Genomic DNA, 12462 nt, shown 5'->3' with positions numbered 1-12462 from the left:
ATGTCGAGCTTTTTAGGGCTGGGAAAAATTAAGTTCGCCATGAGAGGATCTGTATTAGGGTTCGCCCGAAGGTGGCAACGATTCACCAGCTTCTTCGCGGGGAATTAAATGTCAGCGGGTGGGGGGTGGGGGGTAGATTAGAGTAGAATAGGAGGGATAAATAGGCGGGTACTGTTTATGAGAGAGGAGTGGTCTTTTGCACTATGTTTCTGCTTTGTGTTGATATTTGCACATTACTGTACACTGTAACTGTTTACAATGCCAAAAATACCTCAATAAAATTGTTTATTAAAAAAAAAAGGGACTCGGCTTCCTTTTCGGGCATTGGCGAGAATGCCCCGCTGAGGCCGCACTTTGCTCAGCTCGCCAGTGCAAGAAGAGATCGGGGTGCCATTTATAAATGCTGCCCCGATCTCTGGACACCCCACCGTGGCCTCCCTCCCCCTCCAACTCCCCACTCTATCAATCGAGGGTCCCCCGAACCTCCGCACACTACCTCATAAGGGCAGAGCACCTCTGGGTCCGATCCACAGCACGGGGAAAATGCCACCTGGGCCCTTTGGCACTGTCAGCCTGGGCAAACTGGCACTGCCAGGGTGGTACCTAAGTGGCACTGCCAGGGTGGAACTTCTAGGGTGCCCATGTGACAGTGCCATGGTGCCTGGGTGGCATCGGGAGTGCCAGGGTACCACCCTGCTGGGAGCCCATCTCCAAGGGGCCCTGAACAACCGGGAGACTCAACCCCCCCCACCTCCCACCCAAAAGTGCCATTTCACCGGGTCTACCATTGTGGAAACCAGTGCTAAACGGTGCCTGCGTGGGGTCTCCGAGGCAAGACCGTTAGATCCCGCACCTTGGGTAACCACGGCGCGAACATATTTAAGTGTGCTTAACTGCACACTTAAATATGCAAATCTGAATCACGCCCATTGAGGGATCTCGTCAGATCTCACGAGACATAACGAGCATCGTAATTCTTGCGAGATTTACCGGCCTTGTTGTGTCCTGGGTCGGACGCAATGAGGCCGTTGGATCGGGCCCTATGCCTCCCATTGTGTGCATACATATTGCAGCTTCCAGTTCCCCCCTTGCAGCTGTCCCAGATGCTGCACAATATTGATCACTCCAGGTTAATTTTGACATTGGATGTCAGCAGATGACATAAGGCATTAAAACCGACCTAATGGCAAAAATATTACTCTTGCAAGACGAGACCATCCTCCAACCCATTCAGCCTCGTCCAGAAACATCATAGAATAGAATGATAGAACGCTTAAGACACAGAAAGAGGCCATTCGGCCCATCATCATGTCTGCAACCCCTCTGAGAAATGAGCCACCCAGCCTAATTCCACTTTCCAGTTGTTGGTCCTTATCCCTGCAGTTTATGGCATGTGATGTGCAAATCCAGACACCGTTTAAATGAGTCGAATGTTTCTGCCTCGACTACCCCTTCAGGCAGTGAGTTCCCCACCCCGCCAACCCTCTGGGTGAAAATAACTTTTCCTTAACTCCTCTCTAATCCTTTTATCAATCACTTTAAATGTATACCTCCACGTCACTGACGCCTCAGCTAAAGTAATTAGGCCCGTCCCACCCAGGGCCTAAGGCCCTGCTCCTGTGCTATATTGTTCTTTGTTTCGTTCTCTGTTCACTGGATTCAGGTCCCTCTCAATTTTGTACATCTCAATCAAATCTATCTCCAGCCTCCTCTGTTCCAAGGAGAACAATCCGGTCTATCCAAACTTTCCTCATAACTGTAATGTTCCAGACTTCGAAACTTCCCTGTAAATCTCCTCTGTATCCTCTCGAGTGCAGTTACATCCTTTCTGTAATGAGGTAACCAGAATTGCACACAGTACTCAAGTTGTGGCTTAACTAACGTTTTATACAGTTCCAGCATAACCTCCCTGCTCTCATCGTCTTTGCCTCGACTAATAAATGAAAGGATTCCATCTGCCTTCTCACCACTTTATCTTGTTACCGTCAAGGATTTGTGGACTTTCATTCCAAGATCCCTCAATTATTCTACACCTCGCTACACCTTCAGGCAGTGAGTTCCCCACCCCTACAACACTCTGGGTGGAAATAACATTTTCTTAATTCCTCTCTAATCCATTTATTATGTGCCCTCCTATTTATTATGTATTCCTAGGACAGCACGGTGGCGCAGTGGGTAGCACTGCTGCCTCACGGCGTTGAGGACCCGGGTTCCATCCCAGCCCCGGGTCACTGTCCGTGTGGAGTTTGCACGTTCTCCCCGTGTCTGCGTGGGTCTCACCCCCACAACCCAAAGATGTGCAGGGTAGGTGGACTGGCCACGCTAAATTGCCCCTTAATTGGAAAATGAAAACAAAAATGTTTTTAAAAATAAATAACAGACAATTTACCGGCTGTTCATGCCGGTGGGATATTCCGATCCCACTGACGGCGCACGGGTATCCCATTAGCAACGGTAGGGCCAGAAAATCCCGCCTCTATCGCCAAAAACATGCTTGGTAAATCCCACCCGTGAACTTACATATTGCAACCATGGATGTTCATACTTCAGTTTCAATGTTGGTGAAGTGCACAACTAAGACAGTGCCAGTCAGCTGGGGTCTTTAGTTTCTCCTTTAACCACCCGTAACTGCTTGTTTCAGTCGCAGCCTTCCCATTTCCCACCCACCCCATGGCTCTGCTCCTTCCAGTTGTGAAGGTTGTGACTCCTTGCTGAATCGAGTGATGAGATGTCAGACATGTGATCCCATCAATCATCCTCGGGCAGGATATACGTCCGCCATTCTCGCTTACCAGGTAATTCACCAGATACAGATGGCAGAAATGGCCATTATCCTCAGGAAGACCCAGTGGGGTATTGACAGTGTGGATGCGGTGAGTGTGTTTCCTCTTGTAGGAGATTCTCGAACTTAGGGTCATTGGTTAAAATAAAGGGTCGCTCATTTAATAATAATCTTTATTAGTATCACAAGTAGGGTTACATTATCACTGCAACAAAGTTACTGTGAAAAGCCCCTCGTCGCCACACTCTGGCGCCTATTCGGGTACACAGAGGGTGAATCCAGAATGTCCAATTCACCTAACAGCACGTCTTTTGGGATTGGGAGAGGAAATCGGAGCACCCAGAGGAAACCCACGCAGACACGGGGAGAACATGCAGACTCCACACAGTGACCCAAGCCGGGAATCGAACCTGGGACCCTGGAGCTGTGAAGCAACAGTGCTAACCACTGCGCTACCATGTCGTCCTGACAGAGAGGAGGAGATTTTCTTTTTTCTTTCAAAGGGTCATGAGTTTCTGGAACTCTCTTCCTCAAAAGGCAGTGGAAGCAGAGTCTTTGAATATGTTTAAGGTCGAGCTCGGTAGAATCTTGATTAATAAGGAGGGGTGAAAGGTTATCGGGAGTGAGGCAGGAATGTGGGGTTGAGGTTGCAATCCAATCATCCATGACCTTATTGAATGGGAGAGCAGGTTCAAGAGGTTGAGTGGACTTCTGCTGTTCCTGATTCATACGTTTGAATGTTGCTGAAGGCCACAGGGATCTGAGATCACATTGCTGTCCAGATGGATCCAGAACTGGCTTGGCCATAGAAGACAGAGGGTAGCAGTGGAAGGGTGTTTTTCTGAATGGAGGTCTGTAACTAGTGGAGTTCCGCAGGGATCAGCACTGGGATCCCAGCTATTTGTAATATATATATAAAATGACTTGGGAAAAAAACATGGCTGGTCTGATTAGCAAGTTTGCGGAGGATACAAAGATTGCAGGAGTTGCGGATAGTGATGAAGATTGTCAGAGAATTCAGGATATAGATAGGATGCAAAATTGGGCAGAGAAATGGGAGATGGAATTTAACCCAGACAAATGCGAGGTGATGCATTTTGGCAGATCCAATTCAGGTGTGAGCTATATAATAAATGGCCGAACCATCAGGAGCGTAGAGACACAGAGAGATCTGGGCATGCAGGTCCACAGATCCTTAAAAGTGGCAGCACGGGTGGAAATGGTGGTAAAGAAAGCATATGGCATGCTTGCCTTCATAGGACGGGGTATTGAGTGTAAAAGCATGAAAATTATGTTACAATTATATAAAATGTTGGTTAGGCCCACATTTGGATTATTGTGTCCAATTGTGGTCACCGCACTACCAGAAGGACGTGGAGGCTTTGGAGTGAGTACAGAAAAGGTTCACCAGGATGTTGCCTGGTATGGAGGGTATTAGCTATGAGGAGAGATTGAGCAAACTGGAATTGTTCTCCCTAGAAAGACGGAGGCGGAGGGGCAACCTGACAGAAGTTTATAAAATTATTGGGGTATCGATAGGGTGAACAGGTGGAGGCTTTTTCCCAGGGCAGAAATGACAATTACAAGGGGGCACAAGTTCAAGGTGAGGGAGGAAAGGTTCAGTGGAGATGTGTGGGAAAAATTTTTTACACAGAGGGTGGTAGTGGCCTGGAATGTACCGCCAAGTGAGGTGGTTGGACTGGATTGGATTTTGTTTATTGTCACATGTACCGAGGTACAGTGAAAAGTATTTTTCTGCTAGCAGCTCAACAGATCATTAAGTACATGAAAAGAAAAGAAAAGAAAATACATAATAGGGCAACCCAAGGTCCACAATGTAACTACATAAACCGGCATTGGGTGAAGCATACAGGGGTGTAGTGTTAATCAGGTCAGTCCATAAGAGGGTCGTTTCGGAGTCTGGTAACAGCGGGGAAGAGCTGTTTTTGAGTCTGTTCGTGCGTGTTCTCAGACTTTTGTATCTGAGGCAAATACGTTGAGGCAGATACGTTAGCGACCTTTAAGACTTATCTGGATAGGCACATGAACAGACGGGGTATAGAAGGATACAGGCGGTTGGTCTAGATAGGACACATGATCAGCGCAGACTTGGAGGGCTGAAGGGCCTGTTTCTGTGCTGCATTGTTCTTTGTTCTTTGATCTCAGTACTGATCACTCTGTACTGGTCCCAACACTAACAAGAATAACTTCTATCTGTGGAACACCTTTAACATAATGAACTGTATAACAAAATGTGACGTGCAGTCGCAGAAGGAGATATTAGGTCAGATGATCAAAAGTTTGGCCAAAGAGGTTGATCTTAATGAATGTCTTAAGGGAGGAAAGTGAAATAGAGAGGTGGAGAGGCTCAGGGAGAGAATTCAAGAGCATGGGGTCTTGGCAACTGAAGGCACAGCCACAATGGTGGAGACATTGTGATTGGAGAGGCTCAAGACTTCTGAATTAGAGGAGCATGGGTATCTTGGAGGATTGTGGGTCTGGAGGAGGTGACAGAGATGGGGAGAGGGTGAGGCCATGGGGAGATTTCAAAACAAATTGAGAATTTTAAAATCAAAACGTTGCTTGGCCAGGAGCCAATGTAATTCAGTGAGCACAGGAGCATTAGCGGAACTGGATTTGAGTTAAGACATGGGCAGTTGAGTTTTGATGACCACAAGTTGGTACAATGTGGGAGAGCAGCCAAGAGCACATTAGAGTAGTCAAGTCTAGAGGTGATGGAGGCATGATTGAGACATTTCAGCTCAACAGTTAGCTCTAGTAAAGCAGCCCACTGGTGACAAAGGTGATAGCAAAGGTCTTGAAAAGGTGTCCGAGGCGCTGAGATGTTCGCAGTACTGCTTCCAAAAAATGGCAACCGTGCATTTCTCTAGCACCTTTAATGGAGTGAAACATCCCAAGGCACTACCCAGGAGCATTAGCCAACAAAGGTTGTCCCTGAGCCAAAGAGTGAGACACATGGCCAAATGCTTTCTCAAAGAGCCAAGCATTCAGAAGTGTCTTAATGCAAGGGGTGGAGGGACCTCGGAAATTCCAGGACTTGGGGGCGAGATGACGAAGTCGCCCAATGCTGGGGTGAAATTAGGGATGCACAAGAGGCCAGAAATTGATGGCGGTGGGGGGGCCGGGCGGGGTGTTTAGAGTTTACAGAGGTTTGTGGGGCTTGAGGAGATTGCAGAGATAGGGAGGGGCGAGCTCATGGAGAGATTTGAAAATAAGATAAAAATTATAAAATGGAAACATTGGTGGAATGAATGTTGGTCAATGTGTCCAGTGGTGATGGACAACACTGATTGTCAATACTATTTTTATTCAGGGGATATGGGTGTCACTGCGTCCGATGCCCTTCAACTGAGTGGCTTGCTCGGCCATTTCAGAGGGCATTTAAAAGCCAGCCACATTGGTCATCCATTGTGGATCTGGAATCACATGTAGGCCAGACCATGGAAGGTTGGAAGATTTCCTTCCAGAAGGGCATTAGTGAAACAGATGGGACATTCGACAATGGTCATCATTACATTTTTATTAAACTCTTCTGTGGTGGGATTCGAAGCCGTGACCCCAGAGCATTACCCAGGAGTCTGGATTACTAGTCCAGTGACAATATCACTACATCACCACCTCCAGTATGTGCAGTGATGCTCAATATGTACAGTTCTGATGGTTCTGAATGATGGACAGAAGATCAGAAACTGAGCTCAGATTCAAATAGGAGACAGAGTTTGTGAAGTGTGTTGCAGCCTCAGACAGTGGATAGGGAGGGGAGTGGGGTTGGTATCCAAGGAACGGAGTTAGTGGCAGAGCCAAAACCAATGGCTTCAGTCTTTTATTCTCAGTTCTGTTCGTCGAGTACTGGACATTAGAGAAGCAGTCGAGAGCAGAGACTTAGTGGAAGGCCTCGGAAGGAATGGTCATTAGGTTAGGCGGATGGTGTCAGGGTGCACATGGAGCCTGACACTGTGTTTATCAGCTGGTCGACTCACCAACTTCCTCACCAACAGACCGCAATCTGTCAGGATAAGCAACAGCACCTCCCTCACTAATAGTCCTCAACACCGGGGCCCCGCAAAGATGTGTGCTCAGTCCTCTACTGTACTCCCTGTACACACACACGACTGTGGCAAGATTTAACTCCAACTCAATCTATAAGTTTGCAGATGATACGATTGTGGTGGGTCGTGTTTCAAACAACGACGAATCAGACTACGGATGGGAGATAACTTGACTACATGGTGTACCCAAAACAACCTCTCTCTAAATGTTGGAAAGACCAAGGAACTGATCATCGACTTCAGGAAGCGTAGCACGACACACACTCCCGTCTACATCAATGGCTCCGAAGTGGAGATGGTCGATAGCTTTAGGTTCCTGGGGGTCACCATCACCAATAGTCTGTTCTGGTCCACTCAAAACGGTCAAGAAAGCCCAACAACGTCTCTACTTCCTATGGAAGCTAAAGCAATTCAGCATGTCTGCATCGACTCTCACAAACTTCTGCCATAGAGGGCATCCTATCCGGCTGCATTACAGCCTGGTATGGCAACTGCTCGGCCCAAGATCGCAAGAAACTGCAGAGAGTCGTGAACTCAGCCCAATGCACCACACAAGCTTGCCACCCCCACATTGATTCTGTAAACACCTCCTGCTGCCTCAGGAAGGCAGACCGCATTATCAGAGATCCCTCACACCCAGGCTTTGTCCTCTTCCAGACCCTTCCATCAGGCAGAAGATACAGAAGTCTGAAAACCTCCACATGCAGACATAGGAACAGCTTCTTCCCCACAGTTACTAGACTCCTCAACGACTCTCCCTCGGACTGATCTGTTCCCTGTAAGAACACTATTCACGACGCCCTATGTTGCTCTTGCTCATGTATTTGCTTTGTTTGGCCCCTTGTTCCGCACTGTAACCAATCACTGTTTGTCGATGTACCATTTGTAAATGTTCCCTGTTGATTATTCTTTTTTTGTCTACTATGTACGTACTGTGTATGTTCCCTTGGCCGTAGGAAAATACTTTCTACTGTACTTCGGTACATGTGACAATAAATAAATCAAATCAAATCACTCAGGAACAGCTTGTTGGTGAGAAAGAGGCAAGTAGGGGGTAGAACTTCAGGACCCAGGAAGGTATCTACTTAAAAGACCAGTGACACTGAGTGGAAGATGTCCTTATTGGTGTGATAGTTAATTTAGCACAATTTAGAGCTTCAGTACTTACCAAAACAAGGTCATTTCCACAACTCGGTATTTCATGCATTCTGCAAGGCTTGCAGAGGCTTCGAAAATATCGCCTGGAATTATTTTTTGCCCACAGGTAGTGAATGGGCTGCTGGTGGTAAGTGCCCTCCCTCCGTTCTCTGCTGAGAATCCTGCAATGTGTAACATTTCCAGCTAACTAGTGGGTGAAAGGCAAAATTGCAGTGTTTGGGTTGAAGGATCCAATTAAAAACTCCTGGGAGGAAACTCCTCTTGGCATAGCAAGCATCCATTGCACCCACCATGAGGGTTTGCCTGAGAGAGACGCAATACAATAAAGAGAGAGAGTATTCCCCCTCCTTCCCCCAACCTAATCTACAGTAAATAGTAAATCTGCCAATGAGCAATCTGTTGCATTCTACTCAAAATACTTGGCACGCCACATGTTCAGCAAAACGGAATTTAAGGCAGGAGATAAAATCTAAATAAAACAAGCACAGAGTGTGACACCAAGTTGACAAACCTGCTTAACTGCAAAATGGGAATTCAGTGAGAGTGAAACAGGCTTTAGTGAGTGGCAGAATCGAAAGCAGCGTCACAGTGAGCAGTTAATATTCCCCAGTATAAAAGTCTATTTGCCAGGGCTGGTGTGGGGAAAGACACAGCGCAGAGAGAGAACCACCACCTGTATGAAATTGTGGGTCACTGGTCAAAAATATAGTTACTTACTTCAAGTCATGTTTATTTGCATGATTCCAAAGAGTGCAAATTGCTGGACAATACATACAACAGTCAACACAATTCCTACACCTCCTCACACACATCCACACTCACTGCCACACACCTACTCACTCACTGCCACACACTCACTCACTCTCAAACACACTCTCACATTCACTCACTCTCAAACACTCATATTCACTCATTCGCACACACATTCACTCACTCTCAAACACATTCACACGCTCGCTCACTCTCAAACACACTCTCACACTCACTCACTCTCAAACACACTCTCACATTCACTCACTCTCAAACACACTCACATTCACTCACTCTCAAACACACTCACATTCACTCACTCTCAAACACACACATTCACTCACTCGCAAACACACTCTTACATTCACTCACTCTCAAACACACTCACATTCACTCACTCTCAAACACACTCACATTCACTCACTCTCAAACACACTAACATTCACTCACTCTCAAACACACTCACATTCACTCACTCGCAAACACACACTCACATTCACTCACTCTCAAACACACTCTCACATTCACTCACTCTCAAACACTCTCATATTCACTCATTCACACACACATTCACTCTCTCAAATTCACACACTCACTCTCCAACACTCTCATTCACTTACACACACACTCTGATTCACTCACTCACACATCTCAAACACTCTCACTCACATACATTCACACTCACTCACTCACTGTCAAACACACTCACTCTTAAACACACACAAACATATTCTCATTCACTCAGTCACACACACTCATTCTCAGACACGCTCTCACATTCACTTACTCACACTCTCATTCACTCACACTCTCACATTCACTTACTCACTCACTCTCAAATACATTTACATTCACTCACTCACTCACAAACACACTTTAAAAAATTTTTTTAGAGTACCCAATTCATATTTTCCAATTAAGGGGCAATAATTTAGCGTGGCCAATTCACCTAACCTGCACATCTTTGGGTTGTGGGGGTAAAACCCACGCAAACACAGGGAGAATGTGCAAACTCCACACGGACAGTGACCCAGAGCCGGGATCAAACCTGGGACCTCGGCGTCGTGAGACAGCAGTGCTAATCCACTTTGCCACCGTGCTGCCCTTCTCTCAAACACACTTACATTCACTCACTCACACACACTCACTCACTCTCAAACACAACTCTCATTCACTCACTCACACTCTTTCATTCACACACTCTCTCATTCACTCACAAACACACTCACATTCCCACACTCACTCTCAAACTTCACTCACTCACACATTCACTCACTCTCAAACACACTCTCACATTCACTTACTCTCACATTCGCTCACTCCATGTGATATCAACAAACAGTTGAAGGCATTGGACCCCGCAAAGGCTATGGGCCCTGACAATATTCCGGCAATAGTACTGAAAACTTGTGCTCCAGAACTGGCCGCATCCCTAGCCAAGCTGTTCCTGTACAGCTACAACACTGGCATCTACCCGGCAATGTGGAAAATTGTCCAGGTGTGTCCTGTACACAAGAAACAGGACAAATCCAGCCCGGACAATTACCACACTATCAGTCTACTCTTCATCATCAGCAAAGTGATGAAAGGAGTCATCAACAGTGCTATCAAGCAGCACTTACTCAGCAATAACCTGCTCACGGAAGCTCAGTTTGGGTTCTGCCAGGGTCACACAGCTCCTGACCACATTATAGCCTTGGTTCAAACATGGGCAAAAGAGCTGAATGCCAGAGGTGAGGTGAGAGTGACTGCCCTTGACATCAAGGCAGCATTTGACTGAGTATGGCATCAAAGAGCCCTAGCTAAAGTGGAGTCAATGGGAATCGGGGGAAAGCTTTATGCTGGTCGGAGTCATACCTGGCACAAAGGAAGATGGTTGTTTTGGTTGGAAGTCAATCATCTCAGCTCCAGGACATCACTGCAGGAGTTCCTCAGGGTAGTGTCTGAAGCCCAACCATCTTCAGCTGCTTCATCAATGACCTCCCTTCCATCATAAGGTCAGAAGCGGGGATGTTTGCAGGTGAATGTTCAGCACCATTCATCACTCCTCAGATAATGAAGCAGTCCATGTCGAAATGCAGCAAGACCTGGGCAATATCCAAGCTTGGGCTGACAAGTGACAAGTTACATTTGGGCCATGTAAGTGCGAGGCAATGACCATCTCCTACAAGAGAGGATCTAACCATTGCCCCATGACATTCAATGGCATTACCATCACTAAATCCCCCACAATCCACATCCTGGGGGTTACCAGAAACTGAACTGGACTAGCCACATTAATACTGTGGCTACCAGGGCAGGTCAAAGGCTAGGAATCTTACGGAGAGTAACTCACCTCCTGACCCCCCAAAGCATGTTCAAGGCACAAGTCAGGAGTATGATGGAATAATCTTCACTTGCCGGGATGAGTGCAGCTCCAACACTCAAGAAGCTCAACATCATCCAGGACAAAGCAGCCTGCTTGATTGCTCCCCCTTCCACAAACATTCAATCCCTCCACCACCGCCGAACAGTGGCAGCCATGTGTACCATCTACAAGCTGCAGTGCAGTAACTCACCGAAGACCCTGAGACAAACCACCCCCCCCCCCCCCCCCCCCCGCACCCCCGACTGCTCCCATCTAGAAGGACAGGAGCAGCAGATACCTGGGAACACCACCACCTGGAGGTTCCCCTCCAAGTCACTCACCATCCTGAATTGGAAATGTATCGCCGTTCCTTCACTGTCGCTGAGGCAAAAATCCTGGAACTCCCTCCCTAACAGCACTGTGGCTGTACCTACACCTCAGGGACTGCAGCGGTTTAAGGCAGCTCGCCACCACCTTCTGAAGGGCAACTAGAGATGGGTAATAAATGCTGGTCTAACCAGTGATGCCCACATCCCATAAATGAATTAAAAAACACCATTCACACACACATTCACTCATTCACACTCTCGCACACACATTCACTCACTCACTCTCGCACACACATTCACTCACTCACTCTCGCACACACATTCACTCATTCACACTCGCACACACATTCACACTCTCACATACATTCACTCATTCACACTCTCGCACACACATTCACTCACTCACTCTCACTCACACATTCACTCACTTACTCACTCTCGCACACACATTCACTCATTCACACTCGCACACACATTCACACTCTCACATACATTCACTCATTCACACTCTCGCACACATTCACTCATTCACACTCTCGCACACACATTCACACTCTCGCACACACATTGACTCACTCACACTCTCGCACACATTCACTCACTCTCGCACACATTCATTCACACTCTCGCTCACACATTGACTCACTCACTCTCGCACACATTCACTCACACTCACTCTCGCACACACATTCATTCACACTCTCGCAGACATTCAGTCACACACATTCATTCAGTCACACACACACATTCACTCACTCACATTCACTCACTCTCGCACACATTCATTCACACTCTCTCACACACATTGACTCACTCACTCGCGCACACATTCACTCACACACATTCACTCACTCTCGCACACACATTCACTCACTCACACTCGCACACATTCATTCACACTCTCGCTCACACATTGACTCACTCACTCTCGCACACATTCACTCACACTCACTCTCGCACACACATTCATTCACACTCTCGCAGACATTCACTCACTCTCGCACACATTCAGTCACACACACATTC

General features: G+C 47.1%; 1 protein-coding gene and 1 long non-coding RNA gene across 4 annotated transcripts in view; both read right to left on the bottom strand.

Moving 5' to 3' along the window:
* Nucleotides 1-12462, bottom strand: part of LOC140424755 (activin receptor type-2B) — a 771495-nt gene that overhangs the window by 349738 nt on the left and 409295 nt on the right. The window lies entirely within an intron of this gene.
* Nucleotides 1-12462, bottom strand: part of LOC140425696 (uncharacterized) — a 29023-nt gene that overhangs the window by 14747 nt on the left and 1814 nt on the right. The window contains exons 1-2 of one of the 2 annotated variants that reach the window (XR_011947926.1): nucleotides 11449-11862; nucleotides 8021-8171 (exon numbers count right to left, since the gene is read on the bottom strand). This is a non-coding gene — a long non-coding RNA (uncharacterized lncRNA). Of the gene's footprint in view, nucleotides 1-8020; nucleotides 8172-11448; nucleotides 11863-12462 lie in introns of those variants that run through there. The other variant, XR_011947925.1, reaches the window with a different exon arrangement.

Source organism: Scyliorhinus torazame, chromosome 6 (assembly GCF_047496885.1).
Source record: "Scyliorhinus torazame isolate Kashiwa2021f chromosome 6, sScyTor2.1, whole genome shotgun sequence".
NCBI lineage: Eukaryota > Metazoa > Chordata > Chondrichthyes > Carcharhiniformes > Scyliorhinidae > Scyliorhinus > Scyliorhinus torazame.
The sequence above is the reverse complement of the archived record's forward strand: the minus strand, read 5'-3'. Positions and strand labels throughout refer to the sequence as shown.